We start from the raw sequence: 13132 nt of genomic DNA, 5'->3' as shown, positions 1-13132 counted from the left end.
ATAGTATACATAGTTTAAAAGCAAGCATGTTTAATGATTAATTTGCCCTGGCATTCGCAGCTCTCCTGGATGTACTCCCAAAGCCTTTGCAAAAGGTTTCTGGGGAGGGCAGCCTTATTCCATCCACCATGGTAGGACACTTTAGCACACCAGGCCAGTAGCACATACTCGGGAATCATTGTAGAACAAAGCATTGCAGTGTATGTTTGCTGGCATTCAAACAACATCCGTTCTTTATCTCTCTGTGTTATCCTCAGGAGAGTGATATCATTCATGGTCACCTGGTTGAAATAGGGTGCTTTTCTTAAGGGGACATTCAGTTCCTGCTGGGCTGTCTGCCTGTGGCTGAACAGAAATGTTCCCCACTGTTAGCCACGGGGAGGGGAGAGGGGGGAGAGGCTAGCCACATGGTGGGGGGAGGCAAAATGCAACCTTGGAACGAAATCACATGTGTTATGTATGTTATGTTAACAGCAAGTTTACCATGAAAGAGTGTACCCATTGTACTATATAATGTGTCTTTTTAAATACCACTGTCCCTTTATTTTTCTCCACCAGCTGCATGTGTTTCAAGGATCACAGAATCTTCTCCTTTCCAGAGGCTAGCAAAAATTAGAAGGCGAAAAAAACGCACTCGTGATGAAATGTTCTCTGAGCTCATGCTGTCCTCCCACATTGACAGAACACAGACGAATGCATGGAGGTAGACAATGTCAGAGTGCAGGAAAGCACAAAACGACTGGGAGGATAGGTGGCAGGCTGAAGAGAGTGAGTGGCGGGCTGAAGAGAGAACTGAAGCTGAAAGGTGGCGGCAGCATGATAAGAGGAGGCAGGATTCAATGCTGAGGCTGATGGAGGATCAAACTAATATGCTCCAGCATATGGTTGAGCTGCAGGAAAGGCAGCAGGAGGGCAGACCGCTGCTACAGCCCCTGTGTAACCAACCGCCCTCCTCCCCAAGTTCCATAGCCTCCTCACCCAGATGTCCAAGAACGCAGTGGGGGGGCCTCCGGCCACCCTGCCACTCCACCCCAGAGGATTGCCCAAGCAACAGAAGGCTGGCATTCAATAAGTTTTAAAGTTTTACACTTTTGAAGTGCTGTGTGGCCTTGTCCTTCCCTCCTCCACCACCCCTCCCAGTGCTTCTCTCCTCCACCACCCCTCCCGGGCTACCTTGGCAGTTATCCCCCTATTTGTGTGATGAATTAATAAAGAATGCATGAATATGAAGCAAGAATGACTTTATTGCCTCAGCAAGCGGTGATCGACGGGAGGAGGGGGCGTGGTTAGCTTACAGGAAAGTAGAGTGAACCAAGGGCGGGGGGGTTCATCAAGGAGAAACAAACAGAACTTTCACACCGTAGCCTGGCCAGTCATGGAACTGGTTTTCAAAGCTTCTCTGATGCCCGGTTTCGCTTTGCCACGTTCTGGTGCTGCATACACTGCTGGATAATGTGCGTGGTGTTTAATGTGCTCCTAATTGCCAAAGTGATGTGAGATGGCTCCATGCTTGCCATGGTATGGTGTCTACACAGAAAAATGGTGCGGAACAATTGTCTGCCGTTGCTCTGATGGAGGGAGGGGCGACTGACGTAATGGCTTAGAGGGTTGGTTTACAGGGAATTAAAATCAACAAAGGGGGTGGCTTTACATCAAGGAGAAACAAAAACAACTGTCACACAGAATGGCCCCCTCAAGGATTGAACTAAAAACCCAGGGTTTAGCAGGCCTATGCTCAACCCACTAAGCTTTCCCTCCCTCTGATATTTCAGGCAGGACTTCATGGAAGGAGGGACGGTAGGAGGGAAGGGGGAGAAAATTAATACAAAACAAATTGGATCTATTTCTTGTTTTGATCCACTCCATCTATCTTTTACATCTTTGGCTGGCAGCAGATGGTGCAGAAGGACTGCAAGCCATCCACATCTCCTGGCTGCCCGGCAGAAGATGGTACAATAGGACTGCTAGCCATCCACATCTCCTGCCTGCTCACCATAAGATAGTATAATAGGACTGCCTGCAGGACTAAAGAGAATGATCTGGTCGAGTCACTCCTAATTTAGTCCCTACGCCCATGTCTGCCCAGGCGTTCCTGACCGACCTTACCAAGGTCGCCAGGAGCACCTCGGACACGATGAAGATGGTTTTCAGGCCTATTGCACCGTCTTCTGCCACAAGGCAATGGGTTACTGCTGCTGTGTAGCAATGCAGTACCACATCTGCTAGCACCCAGGAGACATACGGTGACAGTGAGCTGAGCGGGCTCCATGTTTGCCGTGGTATGGTGTCTGCACAGATAACTCAGGAAAAAAGGCGCGAAACGATTGTCTGCCATTGCTTTCACAATGGGAGGGAGGGCCTGATGACATGTATCCAGAACCACCCGCAACAATGTTTTTTGCCCCATCAAGCATTGGGATCTCAACCCAGAATTCCAATGGGCAGCAGAGTCTGCGGGAACTGTGGGATAGCTACCCACAGTGCAATACTCTGGAAGTCGACGCTAGCCTCGGTACTGTGGAAGCACTCCGCTGATTTAATGCACTTAAAGCATTTTGTGTGGGGACACACACAATCGACTATATAAAAATTATTTGTAGAATACCGACTTCTATAAATTCGATCTAATTTCGTAGCGTAGACATATCCTCAGTCTTTATCAGATAAAAGGATTTCCCTGGAAATTTGCTTGAGCAAGGACTGAATAAAGTCTCACTTAAGGCTTCAGGATTTGGCCTGTAGTGCATTAATTTTTAATTGAAAAGAAAAAATTTTTTGTAGAGATGTTTCCTAAATATTTCTGTGTCTTACACAAAACTTAATAGCATACTACTGTTGTAACATCACCATCACCACACAGAAACAGCTATTTGCAAGACATTTCTTCATTATTTCCACCAGACATCCTCCAGGATTTTCACACTCAAATCACAGCACAACAATAACTGTAGTAAAAATGATAATAGTAATATAAAATGGGGACAATAAAAATATGCTTTAAGTTAATGGCCCATTATAACATATTAGGAGTCCCCTTTAAAAACCTAACCACTAAGACTCACATTTGCTAATTTACCTTGTACCCCAGTTCTCCAATGGTTTATTTTTTGTCATAAAGGAGAATTGCTTAAATGTGTCATACTGGATGTCTGCCTCTCTTTACATATTCATGTATTAACCAACATCATTTTTTGGTCCATAAACTTTGGAGATTTCCAGAGCAACAGAACTTTCATACAAAGCAAGCAAAATGCTAGTGCCTGAAGCAATCATTACTTGTTATTTGATTTATTTATTTTAATTTGGGGCTGATCTAATACTTAAAATAACGAAGGCCACTATTTTGGCTCAAGCTAAGCCCATTCAGAGCTTTAAAGATAAAGTCCAGCATTTTAAAACATGTCCAGAATGGAGTAGAGTTTCAATGGATGGTAGGGAGCAGTGGCAAGATGGACTGTGTTTAGCTTCTCCCCCTTAGGAAGTGGACTGCTGTGTGATGGATGCACCACAGTTCTTTAGTTAGTGCATTGCAGTTGTTCAGCCTAGAGATAAGGAAATATATTGAAGATTTTTTTCCTTTAAGAATAAATAATCATCCCAGTAACTGTTATAACATGTTCATCAGTATGCATAGGCTACTAGGAAAAGCTTGGTTTAGTCAATGGTTTTATTTCTGTGCTACATGTGAAGGGTGATGAACTGATAGAGAAGGAGAACTAAGTGCTCTGTTCACAAAGCAGATACAGCACAAGCTGTGCATCAGAATCAGGGCTCCATTTCCACACATTCCTGCTGATGCATCTCACGTCTGAAGGACTGAGAGGCTAGTTCATTCTTCATGGACCATTCAATTCCATCTGCATGCTCCACTGTTGAGGCTGCCAATAAAAGGAGCTAATAAGTGTCAGTTTGGATACGTGTTTTGCGCTTTGGACACCTGTTCATTAGGAGCTGGTTGGAGACTGCCAAACTCATTTAATTTATCCACCTGCTAATGGTTTATGTGGTATCGACTAAGGTAGAAGCTTCAAAAGTGCTCAGTGCTAGCCTAATTCTGTCCCTATTAAAGTCAATAGGAGTTTTATCATTGACTTGAATGGGGGTACAGTTAGGCCAATGCTGAGTACTTTTAGGGTGACCAAAAATCGGCATATTATCAGGACCATCTCAATATTAGGGGCTTTGTCTTATATGTGCAACTATCCCCCTGAAAAAAAGTGTCCCAATTTTTCACACTTACTATCTGGTCACCCTAAGTACCTTTGAAATCCCAATAGGCTAACCTACATAGACTGGCCTTACATCCATATTCCTAGTTTTTGAAAGAAGAGACCAGAATACTCAAAGCCACTAGCTAGTTCAAGGGGGGAAACAAGTGGATAATATACAAAAGGACAATCTGCTTAACCCCAGTTTTATTTCACAAACAGAAACATGGGTTTTCTTCCTGAGAGATTTTAGAGTGGTAGCCATGTTAGTCTGGATCAGTCTTCATCATCTGGACCCATGGAAAAGAAGCCCTGAGGAATTCCACCATAATTTCAACAATTTCCATCCCACCATCAACCACAGCCTGGACCAGTCCACACAAGAGATCCCCTTCCTGGACACTACTGGGCTAATAAGCGATGGCCACATAAACACCACCCTATACTGGAAACCTACTGATGGCTATACTTACCTACATGCCTCCAGCCCACATCATACGATCCATTGTCGACAACCAAGCTCTAAGATAACCTGCTTTTGATACAATCCCTCAGACAGAGACAAACACCTACAAGATCTCTATCAAGCATTCTTACAACTACAATACCCAACTGCTGAAGTGAAGAAACAGATTGACAGAGCCAGAAGAATACCCAGAAGTCACCTACTCCAGGACAGGCCCAACAAAGAAAGTAACAGAAGCCACTAGCCGTCACCGTCAGCCCCCAGCTTAAACCTCTCCAGCGCATCATCGAGGATCTACAACTTATTCTGAAGGACAATTCCTCACTCTCACAGATCTTGGGAGACAGGCCAGTCCTCGCTTACACACAGCACCCCCAACCTGAAGCAAATACTCACCAGCAACCACACTCCACACAGCAAAAACACTAACCCAGGAACCTATCTTTGCAACAAAGCCCGTTGCCAGCTCTGTCCAAATATATATATTCAAGGGACACCATTATAGGACCTAATCACATCAGCCACACCATAAGAGGCTTATTCACCTGCACATCTACCAATGTGATATATACTATCATGTGCCAACAATGCCCCTCTGCCATGTACATTGGCCAAACCAGACAATCTCTACACAAAAGAATAAATGGACACAAATCAGACATCAAGAATTATAACATTCAAAAACCAGTTGGAGAACACTTCAACCTCCCTGGTCACTCAATTACAGACCTAAAAGTCGCAATTCTCCAACAAAAAAAACCTTCAAAAACAGACTCCAATGAGAAACTGCAGAATTGGAATTCATTTGCAAACTGGACACCATTAAATTAGGCTTGAAGAAAGACTGGGAGTGGATGGGTCATTTCATTTCCCCATGCTAATTTTTCCTCTCTACTGTTACTCACACCTTCTTGTCAACTATTTGAAATGGGCCATCCTGATTATCACTTCAAAAGGTTTTTTTCTCCTGCTGATAATAGCCCACTTTAATTAATTGGTCTCGTTACAGCTGGTATGGCAACACCCATTTTTTCCATGTTCTCTCTGTGTGTATATATATCTTTCTACTGTATTTTCCACTGCATGCATCCAATGAAGTGGATTTTAACCCACAAAAGGTTATGCCCAAATAAATGTGTTAGTCTCTAAAGGGCCACAAGTACTCCTTGTTTTTTTGCCTGAGAGACTAAGTGATTATTGTATAAATACATAATCTGATATTGCCTGGAAGGCCTCCTTTGATTTCAAAGGAGTAGCATAGGGATCCTACTTAAAAAAACCCCACCCCGTAAAGTCTTCTTGTAATGTTTAGAAATAATTTTTTTAAAAATTTGATTAGGGTATGTGCATGGGTGAAGATGTTCAGTTCATGCATCTCTTGGATGTTAGCCAGGGTATCTATGTGTAATCTCTGTTTAAGTCATTTATTTCTTACTGTCATCATGGACATATGAACAAACTCCAACAATTAGCTTCTAATAATGACACAATATCATCAATAATAAAAAAGAAGTTATTAAGGTTAATTACTAAGGAAACCTTGCAAGTTAAATGTAACTCAGAGCATGCTGAACAAAATTACACCATACTTACATGTGCAGATCTGATCTGGAAAAGTGGCAAACTGAGTATGCTGTCTTGTCACCAATAAATGGATGACAAGACATGATACAACACATGAGAGAGGTTACACATCAAAAATACCCTCCTTTGAAGATATTTATCTTACCTCAACAAATAGACCATACTTTCTCTCTGATACTGCATTAGAATCTTTCAAAATATATAATTTTAGTGGCAAAAGCACAGGTCTGGGAATCAGGAAATCTTTACACTATTACCTCTTGTTGGCTAATTTAATGCTAATACTGAGATGTCTGGTTTCTATAAAATGCTTAGCATGCTTCTGAGAGCTGTAAAAATAGTTACTAATATTATTTCTGATGTTTCAGCATGATGCATTCTAGGATATCACCATACCAAAAACCAGACCAAAGGATTTTTTGGGATCCATAAAACATTTAAAAGGCAAGTTTATATTTATTTGTGCCAGAATGCTGCCCTCCTATAGCTTGGTAAGTGTGTGGAATTTAGCACCTGGAATTTATTCAGTTGGGTCCAATTTGGTTTTCCCTGAGCGGGTCACCAAAATGTCCTGACTTTTCCACCGTTCAAATCTTGATCTGAGTGTTGTAATATTGTATACTCATACTGCTTTACAGCTTCACTTATCAGCTGTATGCTATTTTCTTTGATTTAACAAAGAAAATTATATTGTAAGACCTAGAAATTCAATCTAATGCCAAAACCTCATTGCACAGGTCATCACCCCAATATCATCCTCTGAAAAAAAAATCTATTTCATTAGCTTTAAATTCAGAGGCATACACTTTATTTTCTGTCCTTTGTGGTTTATCATACAGGGCCTTGTGGGGGTCCTTAAAAATACGTCGATCGTCAACCTCCTTTATACTTCCCTAGTTTTTCATAGCAGGACTTCAAAGTGCTTTGCAGGCATTAAATAAATGGATTCTGAAGCTGAAAGGAGAACACACAAATGGAAACCTTTCCATCTCTACACTTGTATGGAGCACTATTTTAGAGAGTCATTAGGGGTATGTGAAAATCTAATGCATTAGCCACATTTAGGGTCAGGCTAAATTGTCTCTCATGAAGTAGATGACTTGTAGAATTTGATAACTTCTTCCAAAAAAAGGAATGTTTACTCAGATTTGCTTGTGCCCCTTGTCTTCATTTTCTGTGAAAGTTTGTACAACTGAGTTTTATTGGCTCAAAACAATGAATGGAAAGCAAATTTCAAAGCTACATTTTAAATTAATCATTCGTGTCAATGCTTGCACATCCATCATCCAGTCAGGAACAGAAACAATACTATGTGACTTATCTGGCGAATACCAATGAGCCAATACTTTTCTCAACTACTTGCAGAAATATTCATGTTCATCCAGGCGAGCAATGAATGCATAAATAAATAAATAAATAAATAAATTCACAAACAGCATAATCCACTTATGGACATTCCCTGAGCAGATTTAGAGTCTAAGTCTGCTTGATACAAGATTATAAATTTTTCCCACTCAGCTCGAGTGATTTGTTTTGGGTATCAGTACCTAGGACTGAAGAAGTGAATTCAGTGAATAATTTTAGTAGTCCTGAAGATAAGTAAATGAAAAATTGAAATAAACTGTCTCCTTAGGAAATGCCAGCAAAGGCATTTAAAAGTTATGTTCAAGTAGCATTTCTCAGAATCTGTCAATTTCTATTTTTTTTTCTGGCTGCAGGTCTCAGAATTCTCTAATTAAAGAGGTTAGGATTAGTGCTGTGTGATAACCACTTCGGTTCTGGTTTGCCTAGAATATGGGAGCATTGCTGATCCACTGGAGTTTACAGACCTTCATGTTTGCTTGGAACATTGGGTTTGTGCAAAGCTCAAAACTCTAAACCAAACTCCATGGTACATACATACTCATAGTGCACAGCACCGTAGAAACTCATCACAATGAACACTGCATGCAAGACATGACAATCATTGGCCAGCAATCTTTCTCAGTGTTTTGCAGTTGTCACATGGCTTTGAGAAGCACATCATACAGCATCCTGTCCAGTGAGCTACATCATTAAAATACACTTGCCTTGGTTACCCCACGCTCCTGGCACAAGCCCCTGCAACTCTTTGACAGTCTTCCTCAGTTCATCTGACCCACATGTCCCACAAACTGAAGTCTTTTTTTGTCTGGACATCTTATGATATATCAGGTATCAGTCATGCCAGCCATTTGTGGCACTTTATAGGAGCTGGAAGCTTGTACCCAAATCTGCTTCCTCTGGCCATAATAGCCTTTTTAAGAGGCAGTCTGTGATAGTATGGTGAAACTCACTGATTTTGTAATAAAACTGGGGATTTTTTTTATTCCCTTTCGATAGTGAGACCTACTCCCCATTTACTCACCACTCAGTTTCCCCCATATTATTGAGGGGATGCCCTGATGTTACACTTCTTCCATCTAGTATCTTTGAGAATGGTATCCGATACCTGCTTCTCCTCAGAGAATCATTTTAGGTGGGATTGCAGCACGCGTTTCCTCCTCTCCTTTCTTTGGCACCAGTAATGAGCTGCTGCTCCCATTGCTATTTCATGTACTGCATAACAACAATAAATCTCCCTGCAGAATTTGCGTGGTGAAGTGAGCCTCTTTGCTATTCCACCCACAGATAGCAGATGGAAAGCAGGCCAGATAGCCTTGAAGACATCAGGAAAGAAGGGGTATTGCAGGCCAACAAGATCTCCCCAAAACACTGAAAGATAAATGGGGTTTGAGGGCTGGGCCCTATTGATAGGAAGGAGTTGTGTACGGGGAAGAAAATGGGTAGCCTCTTCTCCCAGGTTTCCAAAGCCATCAGGGACAGAGTTGTGTGAATACAGAGAGGATCCAGTTTCAGACTGAAAACCTCAAACCAGGCCTCTTTCCTCTTAAATTTGGGGTTTGATGCAAAAAAACAACAACCCTATACACAGTTCTTGTAGGCATTCAGCAACTAGACGGGAATTTAAAAACAGATCCACGTAAAACACTGGGAAACACTAATGCTTCAGCCTTTTCCAGCACATCTTTTATTTCACACCATAAAAAGCATGACACACCTTAAATATCCCAGCATGGATTGTATGATACTTTAGAATGTTTAATACATTATCAGTTTACAAAACACTTACAACATTTTCTGGAGTGGCAATTTTATCACCTGTATAGTGAAAGCTAATGTAAAATAAAAATCTTGGACTGTAACTTTGCTAGGAAAGCAGGTACAGAGATCCTAAAGATAAAAACTGATTCAAAAAATGGGAATTCTGCAGATCAACAGGTGGGGCTAAACACGTGATTAAAAAAATAATCTAGAACTAAAAGCAAAAAACTGCAATCCAAGCATTTATAAATGCTTGGATATTTTTCCATAAGAAAAACTGTTTTGTGGTGGGTACCAGCCTTAACACCAAACCAGAGCTAGATAAACACCTATTGTCTCTATAGCCAACTCTTTAATTTAGGGATAAGAAAAGTGGGTAGTAGGTAAAAAACAAAAACAAAAAAACCCACCACCCAAAACTTGAACCGAAGCTAGCCTATAGCTTTGTAGGAGATTCAAACATTTGTTTTTGACCCTACCTCATTGGTTGTTAGACCAACACCTGTCAAGGAGGGAGCATGTGTACTTAATCCTCCCCTGGTGCAAGGGAATGGACTAGATAACCTCTTGGTCCCTTCCACCTCTATTTTTCTATGATAAGTTCCAATGGCTGGAAGTTGAAGCTAGACAGATTCAGACGGGAAATAAGATGTGATTTATAACAATGAGGGTAATTACCTTTGGAACAACTTACCAAAGGTCAGGATGGATTCTCCATTTCTGGGAATTTTTTAATTAAGATAGGACATTTTTCAAAAACATACGCTCTGGTTCAAATAAGAATTAATTCAGAGAAATCCTATGGCCTGTGTTATACAGGAGGCTAAACTAGATGCACAGTGATCCCCCCCCCAGCTTTATGAACTAGGCTTCAAATGGCCCTAGTGGGCGACATAGTAGGAAATGTGAATTTCTTAGGAGCCATGGATTTATTTATTTATTTATTTTTAATAATACTATACAAAAAGACTTCTCTCCTGTTATTTCTTATGTGGCTGGAACCAAAGAGTGTTGGAGATTTTATGAGCTATCCAGTCAGTGCAGTCTGGATAAACCTCAGATTGACATCTGAAGATTTGGATCTTTAGCTAAGCCTCTCACCACTTAAGCCTGGTCTACACTAGAAAATTAGGTCACCATAACTATGTCGCTTTGGGGTGCAAAAAATCCACACCCCATGAGTGATGTATGGAAGACTTCTTCCATCGACCTAGCTACTGCCTGTCGGGGAAGTGGATTACTTATGCCTATGCTGACAGGAGAATCCCTCCCATCAGCATAGGTATTGTCTACCCTGAAGCACTAAAGTGGTGTAACTATAGCATTTTAAATATAGATAAGTCTTTAGAAGGGGTCCCATCACTACCCTAAACTATCTAAAAGAATCGCTCAGTTTTGACATTTTGGATCAATGTTTCCTAAATTTTGGATGATCCTAAATCTCTTCAAAGATTACAGTACTGCTATGCAGGTTTGAGGGGCTCTTCTCTACTTAAATTGTTTCATATAGAGCTGGGTCAGATGAAAAATTTAACAGCTGACAATTTAACAATTAACCGACTATTTCTGTGTACAACACAGCAATTTTCTGATGTTTAGTAATTATTTGAAATGAGTCACCATACACTTTCAGAGTTCTTAGCCTATAGATTATTTGCAAGCATCTTATTCTGAAGTTTAGATGTCTAATTGAAAATGATCTGTGTGAGTAGTTTTGATTGGAAACATAAGATGTGATACATTTCTGTTTCCTGATTGGGAATGTAGTTTTTTGTATGAGCGCTCAGGTTCAAGAATTCAGAATTCACTTTCCATGAATATCCTCCATTGTTTCTTGGGGGGGGGGGGGAAATCATTGTTTTCACAAATATTCCAGGCAGTAAATTCAACTGCTAGAAATTTTAATGGAAAGTGCATTAAAAAAGAGATGCAAACAGTCAAAATAAATTCATTAAATAAAATAGAATAAATATTCACAAATAATATTCACCCAGCTTTAGTCTTAAGGGAAATGCATGCTGGTACAAGAAGTTAAATGCACAGAGTTGGCATTTCTGCATTATGGTTTGAATAAAGAGTCCTATATTCATTTAGATGTTCCTTCAAGATACGAGAGAACCAAATATTTGCACTTTTGTATTGCACACACTCACGCAATACAAATAAAATGTAACCACTAGATGAAATGCTAGTTTGGTTCTTTTCGGTAGCACTAAAGACATCATAAGGTAGTTTCCATTTGGTTCAGCATTAGCTTTAGTAACAAAGCCAAGATAGGAAAAGGGTTACATTTCTTAACTATTGGAAAATGCACAGCTTATTGCTCAAGTACAGTTATCAGCAAGGCACAGAATGCAAGAATGAATAATTCATTAGTTTAGTAGCCTCTGTCTTTTCTATGCAACCTGAAAGTGAACAATTGTTTTGTCTTTTTTTACCCTTTCTTCAGCCCAGTGGAAACAATTTGGCCTTTGAACCTATGACTCGTAGCCTCCCCCCACCCCCCCATTGCTATTCAGCATGGACCAGCACAAAAAGAATGATGTCCCCTGTATTCACCTTCACCCACTCACCACAGCACAGCTGTGGAGGCACATAGCAAAGTCCTTCTCTCACAGGACCACACAAAGAGCTGACTACCAGGCTGCAGCTGTGACAAACCAGCAATTCTTCCACTGCCACCAAAGTCACATATTCCACAGTCCAAGAACAGATGTATTTAAGCTGAGCTATAGGGGGAAAAATGGCATGTTATTTTAATTTGATCTGGGCTCAGAGGTATTAAGGGTTTCAAATATTCGTATGATCTGAAATGCAAGAGTTTAGCAAGCAGTTTTCCTTTTACCTTTGCAGTCAGTAGCATGTGCTGAATTAATATTACAACACTCCCAATCATGCAGTTATACCAATCAGACTATTTCTATTCCTAAAAAGGTGTGTGAGCGTGCGTGCATGTATGTATGTATGTGGGGGGGGGGGGTGAGAGGGAGGGTTGGGTGCCACAGGAAATCTGATATTTACACTATTCTGATTTATAGATGGAACTCATCTCTTTATCCTACTTAATAAGCAGTCGATCAGTATTTTATCCAATTCTCATGAAAGCCCCTAGGGAGAAGTAAGTTCTACTACTAAATCTGGATTTTATTGAGACTGATATGCCTAGCAGTCTGTGAAATACACTGACACACATGATTGATTGTCTTGAGACTATTTGCCTCTCCTCTGTGTTGAAAAAATACTGAGCCCAGGCCTTGCAATAACATTATCAGAATACAACACAAAAATAAGCTGTAAACAGACAAATCCTGAAAGGTCCAGAGTACCTCCTGACCGCTGAAGCATACCCTCAACTACCTCACTGAACTTCACCAGAAGCTGAGCGCGCTTAATATATCACAGGAACAAGTCCAAATGAGGATGAGCCATGTTATATTATAACTGGCTTGCTGAATGCCCGTGGCAAGAAAACTTGGTATCAAAGATGGATAAAAGCTGCCAGTTCTCTCAGATAATCATATAATCTCATTGAGTCTCTTGAAAAAAAAAAAAGGAAAGTCTTCATAGGGAAATGAAGGCAGTGATGGCAACTTGGGAAGGCAACTGAGATGGTAAAGATGATAAAATGAGAACAGATACCTAGTTACTAAGCACTAAGCATTGAAGGATCTGAGCAAATACAGTAACCATTTGAGAACTTGTAGTTGTAGTCAATTTATAGCCCCTAATTTGTGTGTGTGTTTACAGCTCC

Source organism: Dermochelys coriacea, chromosome 5 (assembly GCF_009764565.3).
Source record: "Dermochelys coriacea isolate rDerCor1 chromosome 5, rDerCor1.pri.v4, whole genome shotgun sequence".
Classification (NCBI taxonomy): domain Eukaryota; kingdom Metazoa; phylum Chordata; order Testudines; family Dermochelyidae; genus Dermochelys; species Dermochelys coriacea.
The sequence above is the reverse complement of the archived record's forward strand: the minus strand, read 5'-3'. Positions refer to the sequence as shown.